Source organism: Rhipicephalus microplus, chromosome 10 (genome assembly GCF_043290135.1).
Source record: "Rhipicephalus microplus isolate Deutch F79 chromosome 10, USDA_Rmic, whole genome shotgun sequence".
NCBI classification, from domain to species: Eukaryota; Metazoa; Arthropoda; class Arachnida; order Ixodida; family Ixodidae; genus Rhipicephalus; species Rhipicephalus microplus.
The window spans coordinates 74,378,950-74,391,054 of NC_134709.1; the positions used below are offsets into that span (position 1 = coordinate 74,378,950).

A 12,105-nucleotide genomic window follows, 5' to 3' on the forward strand; every position below is an offset into this window, starting at 1 on the left:
ATTGGCCAATTTTGCAGTGAAAGCTGGTATGAGATGGCAAGAAGGACCATTTTTTGGCACCCTAGTTTTCGCCGCTGCTGCCTGTAACGACTATGGCGATAAACTAAAAAAAATTAAATAAAAAAGCCGAGAACAGAGCGATATTTGAACATTGGCCCTCTGTGTGCCAGCCCAGCGAAGGGAAGGAACCAGCGCTACCTCGTGTTCACGCTCAACACAATTTTGTATGGAAAGACATCTACGCCGCACGGGTTCGTGAGTCACGTGACCAATGAACACGGAAAAGAAGCTATTCGTTTTCGTCATCTTCTCGAGTGATGATGATTTAAATAAAGATATTTATCTTGTGTTTAGAAGTGAACACCGTGATGGCGGTGAATGAGTAGTTCCACCGGTGATAGTGATGACAGCTTGGACGCGAACAATACGAGTACCCGCCAGTGAAGCCGCTGTGTGTTATTCCGTGTTTCGAAACTTTCTACGCAGCCCCGAAGCTTCCCTAGTGAAATACACATAAGAGGCTTTGTCTACAGAAGTGAACGAACCTGCTTTATTATTAAGGTTATTATTTATTACCAGCAGGTAGCTGGTATCCTATGTATTGTTCAGACATAAACTTTAGTTCGTTCATTTGACTAAGTTAGTGGTAAAAATATGTTTTCAACATCGCCTAGCTACTTTTTAGTTTAATGAGAATCAGAATGAGCAATAAATAAAAGCACCTTTTTATCGACAAAAAATAGCGGGTAAGAGGTTAAAAGCTTTCAAGACTTAAGTAACGTTTTCCCATGAGCTTGAAAAAGCTCTGTGGCTTCGAGCAAACCTATGGTGAAGATAAAATTGCGGTAAAATGCGCTTTCGGTTTGGTTATGCTTACAAGTTTACAGGGCATCATGCTTTCTAGTTATAGATCGGTGTATTCATTTCAGATGTCTACTCAAGGCATGTTGCACATTTGATATCACTAGCTTACGGATCCTTGATACGGACTAGCAGAAATGGATTATAGGAGCGTGTCGGCAATCCTTTCATATAAAACATGAGTCGATGCAAGAGCTCTCAAGTACATATATAGAGTGAAGTTACGTCTTGTGCTATTTGGAGCCCCAGTGGTCACGTACAGAACCTTAGTGATCAATGACGCCTCACACATTTAATATTGATTATGCAGGGGACCATCGTCGGCCTCCCTCTTTATTATGCGCTGAAGGCTTTCTGTGGTATATTATTAATAACATGCGACGATTGTCCATGTTTCTTTTGAGTGGTGTGCAACTATTGTGTCCGGTTATTTTTCTCCTGAACAATGAATAGGAAGAGTTTTTTTTGGCGTATAGCAATATTGAATGACCAATGACGCAAAACCAAGAAAAAAACATGCCCCGTCAAAAAAGACACACAGAGTGCTCGGTCCACCAGGAGGATATATTTTGCCCTAGTTTGGAAGAAATCCAGCACCTTCTGGACGACTTTTTATTTTCTTTAGTAAAATGCAACATAAACATTAGCAAACAGGTTGCCTTTACTTCAGGTATAGGATAGGCTAGCAAGTTTGGCACAGCAGTATAAAGTAGGAACGTGAAGTGCCAGCTCAAATCTTAGACATTTTTTCATTATATACAATAGTGTACAGCGCAAAACACGAATAATCACTTTCAAATTTAGCAGAGATTGTACGGAATTGACAGTTTTATTAGAATATCAACCGCAACCGTGACTTTAAACAGTGACATTATTTGCCACTTACTGTTATGACATTATTGATAATGGCTGCGCGCCAAAATAGAACTATTGTAAGCCTAACCGAAGCCTTAATTCGATATAGATGTTCATGAATACACGAAGGTGAGGAGCTAATTAGATGCCGTATTCTGTGCACCACAGATGAGAGCCAAGATGCAGTGGTAACAGCAACATTCAGCGCAAAAAACATGTAAACCAATACTGCAACTGCCTTTGCAAAGAAAATAAAAGGAAATACCGCATGAACAAGAAAAGTCTTACCAAACTAAACACCACGGTGACTCATCACATTTTATTTAATGCTGATTGTATTGCTGTGAGAGCGCACTATTTCTTACGGCTAGCGAAGCCTGCTTTCAAATGCCCATAGAAGAGTCATTGCTCATACGTGACGAATAACGGAAAACTTATGCTTACGTCATAAAAAAAAACAAAATGATCGCATCTGATAAAATAAAATATTTCAAGAAAGACGGCAAATAGAATGAAGAAAATGATGTTTTAATTTCCCTATTGATGGCTACTTCTCTATTCGTGCATGCCGCAGTTTCATTACAGAATTTACGAGAGAGAGATAGAGAGAGATAGAGATGCAAGGAAAGGCAGGGAGGTAGTGCAATATGATCAAATGCAATCACAGCCATGAACAGCAGACTCAAACTGTCTTCCTCGATCAGTAGTCACCGTTCATGGTACACTAAAACGGCTAACCCAGGTAGCAAGAAAGGTACGAGCAACTGTTTCTGCCGTGATGTCAGGCATTGTAGCTGCTTAAGGCCACCCAGTGTACCTGTCGATACACGTAAGCAAATACGTATTTCCCTGACAAGGAGGTAATGGCCCGACAATGTGCAAATGAATGGTGTCGAAACGTGCATCAGGAAGAGGGCATTTTCCCCATGGAGGCTTGGTGTGCCATTGCACATTCATACGCTGACATGCTCTGCAAGAGCGAACCCAGTCATGAATGTTAGCGCGTATGTGCGGCCAGACATAGCATTCAGTGACCAGATGTTGCGTAGCTCTTACGTCTGTATGGCAGATGGAGTGGAGGGCGTCAAAAACAGCACGACGAAGCTGTGAAGGAACATAGATACGAGTGCAGTAGTGTGAAACATCGCACCAGAGCGTAACGTCGTTGTCGGGAAAGTTGACTTGTTCCAGTCGGAGGGAAGTAGAGGATCGGAGTCGTGGAAGCTCATCGTCTAATGCCTGTGCCTCCGCGAGCGAGGACAATGAAAGGTCAGTGGTGCCTGTAGTGGCATTAATGGTAATACGACTGAGAGCGTCCGCTGCACTGTTAAAGCTGGCTTTTACATAACGTATGTCTGTGGTGAATTCGGCAATGAAAGCAACCTGTCGAAGTTCTCTAGGAGTGTGCGTGGCGCTGCAGGAACGTAAAGCCGAAACAAGGGGCTTGTGGTCGGTAAGAATGGCAAATTGTTACCCTTCAAGAAAGTACTTGAAATGCTTCATTGCAAGGTAGGCCGCGAGGAGCTCCCGTCCGAAAGTACTATATCGGCGCTCAGTGTCGCGTAACTTGCGGGAAAAGAAGAAAATTGGAGCCCATGCGCCATTGATTCATTGATGAAGAGCGGCCCCAACTGCATCTGAAGAAGCGACCACCATGAAGCTAGTGGGAGCAGTTGGCGAAGGGTGGTGCAGGAAGGTGGCCTGGGCGAGCTTAATCTTAACGGCGGCAAAAGCTTGATCCGCGACCGTGTCCCAGGGAAGTGCGGCTGACTCGGCTTGCGAAGTCGAGATTAGTGCTTCCAGAGGCTGCAGCAGCGTAGAGCATGTAGGGATGAAGCGTCGATAAAAATTGACGAGTCCGAGAAAACGTCGTAGACTGCGTATGGACGTGGGAGGCGGGTACTCGAGGATAGCTTGAACCTTGTCAGGTAGAGGAGTGATGCAATGATTAGTGATCTGATGTCCGAGGAATGCTATCTCCGAGACTCCAAAGTGACACTTTTCTGCATTGATGACTAGGTCGTAATCACGCAGTCGAGTGAAAAGCTGACGTAGATGTGCCTTGTGCGTTTCAGCGTCCTTGCTGGCAACGAGAAATCGTCGATATAGGTGAAACAAAACGGTAAGCCTCTTGTGACTTCGTCTATAAAACGCTGAAATGTCTGAGCGGCGTTTCTCAAACCGAAAGGCATTCGTGAATACTCATAGAGCCCCAATGGGGTAATTATTGCAGTTTTGGGAATGTCAAAAGGCTCAACAGGGATCTGGTGATAAGCTTTCCCAAGATCAATCTTCAAGTATACAGTTGTGCCGGTTAAAAAGGCAGTACAGTCCTGAATATTGGGTAACGGGTATTGATCTGGAACGGTGACTGCATTGAGAGCCCGATAATCACCACAGGGACGCCAGTGATTGTTCTTCTTGGGAACTACGTCTAGCGCCGACTACCACGAGCTTGATGACGGACGAATGATTTGCAACTGTAACTGTGCTCAAACTCGTTGCCAGCAATTCGAAGTTTATCAGGGCCAAGTCGGTGAGGGCGGCAGTGAACCGGTGGGCCTGTGGTAGCGATGCAGTGGGTCATAGTGTACTTGAGGGTTTTATCCATGGGAGACTCCGTTGTAATCTCCGGAAACTCGTTGAGCAGAGCTGTATATGGTGACGTGGGCGGTTTCATAAAAGTAGGGTTTAGGGCCGTAGCGCATGACAGAAAACCATTGACCGATATGCCGGTATAGCTATCCACCAGGCGACAACGGTTCATATCCACGAGCAGATGAAAGTGCCTTAAGAAATCGGCGCCTAAGATTGCGTAGCGTACGTCTGCTATCCAAAATAACCACTGCAGTTTTCTCTTAACACCGAGATCAAGGGTCAGAGACTTCTGTCCGTAAGTTGCGATGACCGAAGAATTGATCGCTTGTAAAGGAGTTGACTTCTCGCGAAGACGCCCGTCAGTTTTGGACGCTGGGATTAGGTTGACCTCTGCTCAAGTGTCCACCAGCAAGCGCAGACCTGTGGTTCTGTCGGTGATGTGAAAGAGGCGACTTGATGCTTGGCCTTGATCGGCCACCGCTCTTATTGACGATCGGCCGGAGCGTTTTCCATGCGCCATGAGCAAGGTGCCACACATATGCGAGCCGCGGCACGAAAACGCCGGTGATAATAGCATGTGTTCTGCGGTGAAAAGCAGTGCTCGGGCTGGTGGAGGGGCCGTTGCGGAGCAGCCGACGTGAGAGGTGGTCGATGTGGACGAGGCTGGTCATTTAAGTTGCGAATGCTCAGCAATTGCAGACGCAGGTTGGTGACTTCAGCTGCTAGATCTTTTACCGTTTCTCGAAGGGAATCTGCTTCGGAAATCAGAGAGGTGTGGGCAGCGTTTATGACTGCTGAAGCAACGTGCATCATGTCATCGGCTATTTCTGCCAGCTCCGACAGTGGCTTATCCTGAGCTCGGACAAGAGCCATTCGCATGGTAGGTGGAAGACGCTGTAGAAACAACTCACGTAGTATGGATGTTTCCGAGCCGTCCGGCTGGTCCCCAAGCAGGTGCTGCAGGTGACGTAGAAACTGTGTGGGGATGGATGGATGGACGCATGGACGCATCGACGAATGGAAAGATGGATGGAGAGACGGACGGACGGACGGACAGACATTGCGATTGCGTGTAAAGTGATTGGTATAAACTTCATTGTCTGGTGTGATTTCTTACTTCCTGATTTCAGCGCAGTTTTTCACGCCTAATAATGAAATAATCAGCCTAAACTGTGTAACCTTCTGATTCATCAGTTTGTATCGGATACAATAATCTGTAATTGGGTACTCCAAAACACAGATTTCTGTTTTGTGGACCGCTCCCACGTCGGTATTGCTACGCCGAGCTCTCCAGTCAACTCGCGGGCTTGAAGCCTTGTAAAACTTAGAGCCAAAAGAGAAAAACGCTGAACAAACAAAGTAACCACAAGCCATATGCACCTGTTTTTTTTTGTGCATTGTACTTGCGGTCATGCTTTTTTTTATATGGCCACGCGTATACAATAGTAATGAGCCCACTTGCCATCTTGTCACCTGGTGTCTCTACAGTATAGGGTTCACGCTTAACTAATGCGCTACTTTTTAGGGGCGAAGCTTCTTATGGCTTGGCTTGTGCGTCCCTCGTAGTACGTAACCACCAGTGGCACATACCCGAAATAGCGGTCTTTACGATTTTGACCTCCAAGGTGATTCCGGTGAGAGATTTCTTCTGTGCGTTGTTGAACAATAAAAGATAGTGCTCAATGCACATGTTAATGGCTGCTAAGAGGGAATGAGAGACAGGAGCATTCGGCCTTTAGGTAACGCGCACGCTGCAATCCCCATTAGCAGCTATTGGCATGTACATTGAGCACGATCTGACAAGAAAGGGTTGCTACGTTATACTCGCTGGGTGTAACCTCTTTGGTTTTAGAAAGGTTTAGCGAGCGTTGGGCCGCATAGCCATGAATACAGTGAACTAGTATATTTGATGAACTCGAGGTGGTTAAAGGTGGGAAGTAAACCCGAAGCACAAGCCGTAAGAAAGTGTGCATGTGCCACCTCCCGTTTAGTCCTTGAAATGTCCGCTGGATGGCGGTGCTTCTATATGGAGAATATATGATGAAAAGATGCGAGATGGTGGTACTTGGAGTGCTGAATAGATGGACGAACGGACACACAGACAGATGCATGGATGGATGCATGAGAGGACGCAGGCGCGGATGCATGGACGAACGCAGGGACGGACGCACGAACGGACGCACGCACGGACGGGTGGATCGACGCATTGACGGTTACACAGACGTACGCAGGAACAGATGGAAGCAAGAACGAATGGACGGACGAATGCTTCGCCCACTCTCCATCATTCACTCCGTGAATATGCTGCCATTTTTTTACTTTGTTTGGAACGTTCACTTTTCAAACGCACCTTTGGAACAGAATGCATGGCAAAAGAGTATTAGTTTTTTTTTTGCTGCCTGAGTAATGGGGTTTTTGCGGCTCATGACCTCTGAAAACTCTCTTGCGTTTAAAATTACTACCTCGTGTAGGAGTAAAAGGTGGTACATGACACAGTTTTACCACCACCTCTCAGGCAAGTAGTAAAAGGATGTCAAAATCCAGTTTTACCACGTAGGGAGTTTTCTATCACGTGATTTTTAACCTGCGTTTCAGAGTTTATTACCACGTGACTGCAAGGTGCAGCTGCTTCGGTGGCTTTCGCCCTATACCCCCCATTGTGACGCTCTCAGTGAATCCTGAAGGTACGCGAGGACCACAGATTTTTTTTTTTTTTGGCATCGCCGTGCCTCAGGACTGACCTTGAGTCAACGCACTTTCACTGGAACTGGGGGCAGCATAAGCACAACAAGCGAGAACAGCATTCTGTGAACGAAAAAGAAAAAAAGACGGGGGGGGGGGGGATCTCAAAAGAAGAAAAAAAAAAGAAAGAAAACCTGCTGTGAAAAGTTGTCCTGCATATTTTCGCAAATTGTTGGCTTTTGCTCGGCGGTGGTGCCTTGGAGACATACGGTGCAAGAAGCTCGGTATCTGTGTGTCTGGTTTGGCTGATGGGTCTCACGTGTTTCCTACATCGTCAAACGACCGTGCGCTCCGAACCTGCACGTCGCGGATATCTCGCTTCCGAGCCGAATCGCGAATATCTGCCAGTGGTAACAAAATCAATCTGGTGTCATCGTCCGTGCTTGCCTACTGGAGAAGCAATAAGCAGAATGCGTCACTCTGGCGTCGGCACTGAGCCGCAGCCGCCAGTGACCAGTGGGAGTGTGTTGCCGGGGCAGGTGAAAGGAGCATCGCATATATTTTCTTCCACAGTAGGCGATGTCTGCATGAGTAAAGTACTGCCCGAATTGCCCACCTCATGCCCAAACTGTTCTCAAACTTGTAGGCATGTAGCACTGAGCCTATACGAGGCAGACGGAACCAACAAGCGCAGCCGGTGAGCACGAAGAAAACCCGGACGGTGGTCTTTCGTTGGAAGTATGCATACACCGCCCCGTCCCCGTAAGATAGCGGTCACGTGTTCATTTGTGTCAGAAATGACGACGACATTCGCACAGGATATGTGTTCTGTGATCGCCAGCTGTGTTTCATCGGATAGCCGGGCTCCTCTAAAAGGCCTAGTACGCCGTCGGTGAGAAGCTTGTGTGCAGGCGTGCACTGCTCCTTTACGCCCGTTGTGATGAATACGCGCTGCTACTGTGTTTGTGCACCGTCGCTCAATGAAAATGATTGAGCTACCATGATTTGTGCGTACTTAGGTATATTTTATGGACTTGTGCATCAGCAGTGCTAACACGCGTGGGGCCATGAGCCCGGTGTGCCAAGTAATTATTGGATACTCGAAAAGGTGAGATTGGGTAGATTTATAATAAAAGGTCGGTGTGACAATTAGTGACCTGCAGCCCACTTTAAGTTTACGCTTGTACCTTCAACCGTTGTTTTTAATCAATGCAAAAAAAGAGCTATCCTACCGGTCCTACAGGGCCGGTCAAAAAGTCGTGCCTATATATACCGGATTGTCAATAGTGTAGTTGAGCAACGCGTGCATCTGTCAAATAACGAAAAAAAAAACGCGTGAAGTCTGTTCCAGTGGTGTATTATTCTGCATTTGTTGTGTGTGCGTGTTTGTCTGTATGTGAATCTATGTGTCACCGATTCTGCCGTTTAATAAATCCAATCAATTATGCTAGTTAATAAACTTGTTAACTCTAGGAGAATGCACCCGTCAATTTTTATTAATTACCACCGAAAATAACTCCTAGAAATCACCTCAAAAACCTTGTGAAGGCAGTAAAAATTTACTCTCTCTATACTCGCTCAAAACCTCACTGGGGTAAATAATTACTACTCTCCCTACGTTCAAAAACTCAGTTAGCACGAGAGTAAATTTTTACCTTGACAGTAGGTGGTAAAAAAAAAAAAAAACCAGGAAAGGTAGTGCGCTGGAGGACAAATGGTTTACCCAGTTTTTGAGGTTATTTCAGGTAATTTTTGTTTAGTGTGTATGGTCTCTTTAATGTTGATAGCTTGGTAAAGAACTCTTTAGTGTTCTAAGCTTTTAACTATTTAAATATTTACGGGTTCCCGGCGTATCTTGAAAAGAAAGATTGGGCTACCCTGCCCATTTCAATTTGTTGTATGAGTCAATCCCTTCTATACTCGGCCCGGTCGGTTATTTGGAAGAATGCCAATAAACATTCCCTGTATACGTATTCTCAGCTTTATAAACTACTGATAGTGCACCTTCTCTAACAATGCTTGAGCATGGTTTTCCAAACAAGACTGCGCATATTGCGTAGCTTTAGCTTTTTCGAGGATACTGGTTCTGCAGTTGCACTATTGAGAGGCATCGTACGGCCTCCCGACCAAACCAAGCTTATGTAGATTCCACCGCCCTTAAAAACAATTGCTACCTAATTACATTTTGCGTATTCTTGTTTTCATCATCAGCCTATTTGTTCCACACACAATTATGTCGTTTTTCACGAGCTGTGACCTGTGATTGTTTGTACTTCCTATTTTGCTGCTTTCCAGCTCTCAACAATGCCTTAACTTTGTCTTGCTGATTCAATCTTCAGACATCCTTGAAATTGGCTAAAACGACTATACGTAATTTAGTACACGCTTTGCTTTCTTTATATTCAATTATACCAGACATCTTTCAGAGAATTCATGGGTATTGCTGCTTACCAATATTCTTCTTGCCCAGTAGGATTTATCACTATAATTGTAACTATCGAAACACCCGCAAATGGTACATCCTTTAATTAGAATACACACTGTAGGGACAAGTTTTACATTTACATTTAGCAAAAGTAAAACACAGGAAGAAAATAGTTAGATTTGAAGTTTTTAACACTCATAGGCTACTTAATCTAACCACTTTTCCTTACACCGTCTCATTACAAAAGGCGACGCATATAATGCAGTAATGTAAACTAATGTATTGGCTTGACTTGCAAAAAACATGAATATACTACTTCTTTTTTTCTCTTCCAACATGCTTGATTTTTACGATTTAAAAGACTGACTTTTGGAGTAGCAGACATATAAAATCAGAGACACTTAACACCTAAAGAAAACAATACACTCGTGGATAAAGTTGAACAACGTTCAGTGGAACGGTGCTCTTATCTATCCTTTAAGACTTTCACTATGGCATTGTTTTTGAAAATGTTAGAGAAAAGTAAGCACGTACAGCTGCAGAAGGCATTCTGTGAGCTGCCTTGTGGGCGGGAACTAAGTATGGAGTCAGCTTTGAATAATTTTATGATGCATAAATTACACGTACACGAGTGCGGCTTGGAGCGATGGCGATAAACTGCAAATGACATCACCCTCCACCATTTTTCTCGTGGCCACACACTGCCCTTGTAAACGTGAAACGAGGCGGACACTTGATATAAAGAATGCGCTGATTAGGAGAACAGCTGAATATTGCATTTTCTCTATGAATTAGTTAATTTACACAAATGAAAGGGCCGAAGGGAAGTGATTATAGCTTTCAGTTTTAAGCTTCGGGTTCCCATTAGTATGAAAAAGGAGGGAGCCAGACGCTGAAAGGCTCAGGTCTTCTCGCTAAGCAACAGAGATAAATTATAGAGCAGAGTACGCTTGCATGTTTCTTGAAGTGTCTTTTCTTACAATGTCACATGCGCCTATTGAACGCACAGCGGAAGTAACCTAAACTGAGTGATTATCGGTAACAAGGTATTTGTTCCAAAGTTCACGGTTTCACAGGTTCATTATGCGTATTGAGCGACTCACCATTTAAATTGTGCACTTCTTTCGATGTACCCCCCAATATTCCTTCTTGACATGGCAAGTCCTATTATTTTTTGCGTGAAACTATATTCAAACAGACGGTTCTGCAAGAAGGAAAAGACATAATTCCATGGCTTGCATCGTTGTTGTTGGTCAGAAAGGCTTAAACTTTGTTCATTACAATGTTGCTGTCGTGCACAAAACCACGTTATAAGTATATTCAATATAACAGCAGTAAGAAATATGAAGTAGCGATTTAATGAAAAAAACATTCAATGTATTTTAACAATCTCTCTCAGAGCAGTGGCTTTGAAGTTGCATGGAAGCGTGCGGCCTATTTAGACACTTTGGATTAATTATAGGTAAGGTATACCCAATATTTTTTCTGTGCCTTGAGGTGCCATGTGCGACAATTTATTTATTATACTCAAACCTCACATTGAGCGCTTTTCTGCCAACTTCTTTTGAAAGATGGCTTGAAATAATAAATTAAAAATTTCGTGTTGTATCTTGCCTTCTTTTTGTATTCATGGCAGTGTAGCTTCAAGCTCAGTCCTCAGAACGTAAGAAAAAAAAAATGGGCCCGTATTTCATGAAAAAAAAAACATTCAATGTATTTTAACAATCTCTCTCAGAGCAGTGGCTTTGAAGTTGCATGGAAGCGTGCGGCCTATTTAGACACTTTGGATTAATTATAGATAAGGTATACCCAATATTTTTTCTGTGCCTTGACGTGCCATGTGCGACAATTTATTTATTATACTCAAACCTCACATTGAGCGCTTTTCTGCCAACTTCTTTTGAAAGATGGCTTGAAATAATAAATTAAAAATTTCGTGTTGTATCTTGCCTTCTTTTTGTATTCATGGCAGTGTAGCTTCAAGCTCAGTCCTCGGAACGTAAGAAAAAAAAAATGGGCCCGTATTTCGATGTCACACTGCAAATGTCGTTGCCCCATCGCAGTGGTATAGTAGCTAAGGTACTCGGCTGCTGTCTCGCAGGTCGCGGGATCAAATCCCGGCTGCGGCGGCTGCATTTTCTATAGAGACGGTAATGTTGTAGGCCCGTTTGCTCAGATTTGGCTGCACGCTAAAGAACCCCAGGTGGTCTAAATTTCCGGAGCCCTCCACTACGGCGTCTTTCGTAATCATATCGTGGTATTGGGACGTTAAACGCCACATACCAAATGTCGTCGGCAGAACATAGTCTTGCGTCTGTAAAGAGTGAGCAAAATGTTTATTAAAGACGATAGTCTTTCGTGGGGACCTTCGACGCAAAAATTTTGGTCTGCTTGTCTGTCTGTCTGTCTGTCTGTCTGTCTGTACATTTGTCTGTTTGTTCACTCCTGACAGCATTGGGTATTCGGAATGGCTGACCCCATCCGCAGCGCCCACCTATGTTGCTCAAGATTTAGCGTTCATACTTGTGCAAGTGTTGCTTTAAAAGCAATTTTTGCGCATGTCTGAAGCACCATAACAACACGTATATATTTTGCATGTGCGCCTTTTACTAGAAAAGCCATACATAAGTAATTTTAAGGACCGTAGCGCCTATCACGCTACGCTGACGAGGCAACGCTTGCAA

At 44.3% G+C, this 12,105-nt stretch overlaps 1 long non-coding RNA gene across 1 annotated transcript in view; it reads left to right on the plus strand.

Annotated features, from left to right (window-relative positions):
* LOC142774449 (uncharacterized) overlaps positions 1-12,105 on the plus strand; it is a 318,906-nt gene that overhangs the window by 139,014 nt on the left and 167,787 nt on the right. The gene's annotated exons all lie outside the window — the stretch shown is intronic.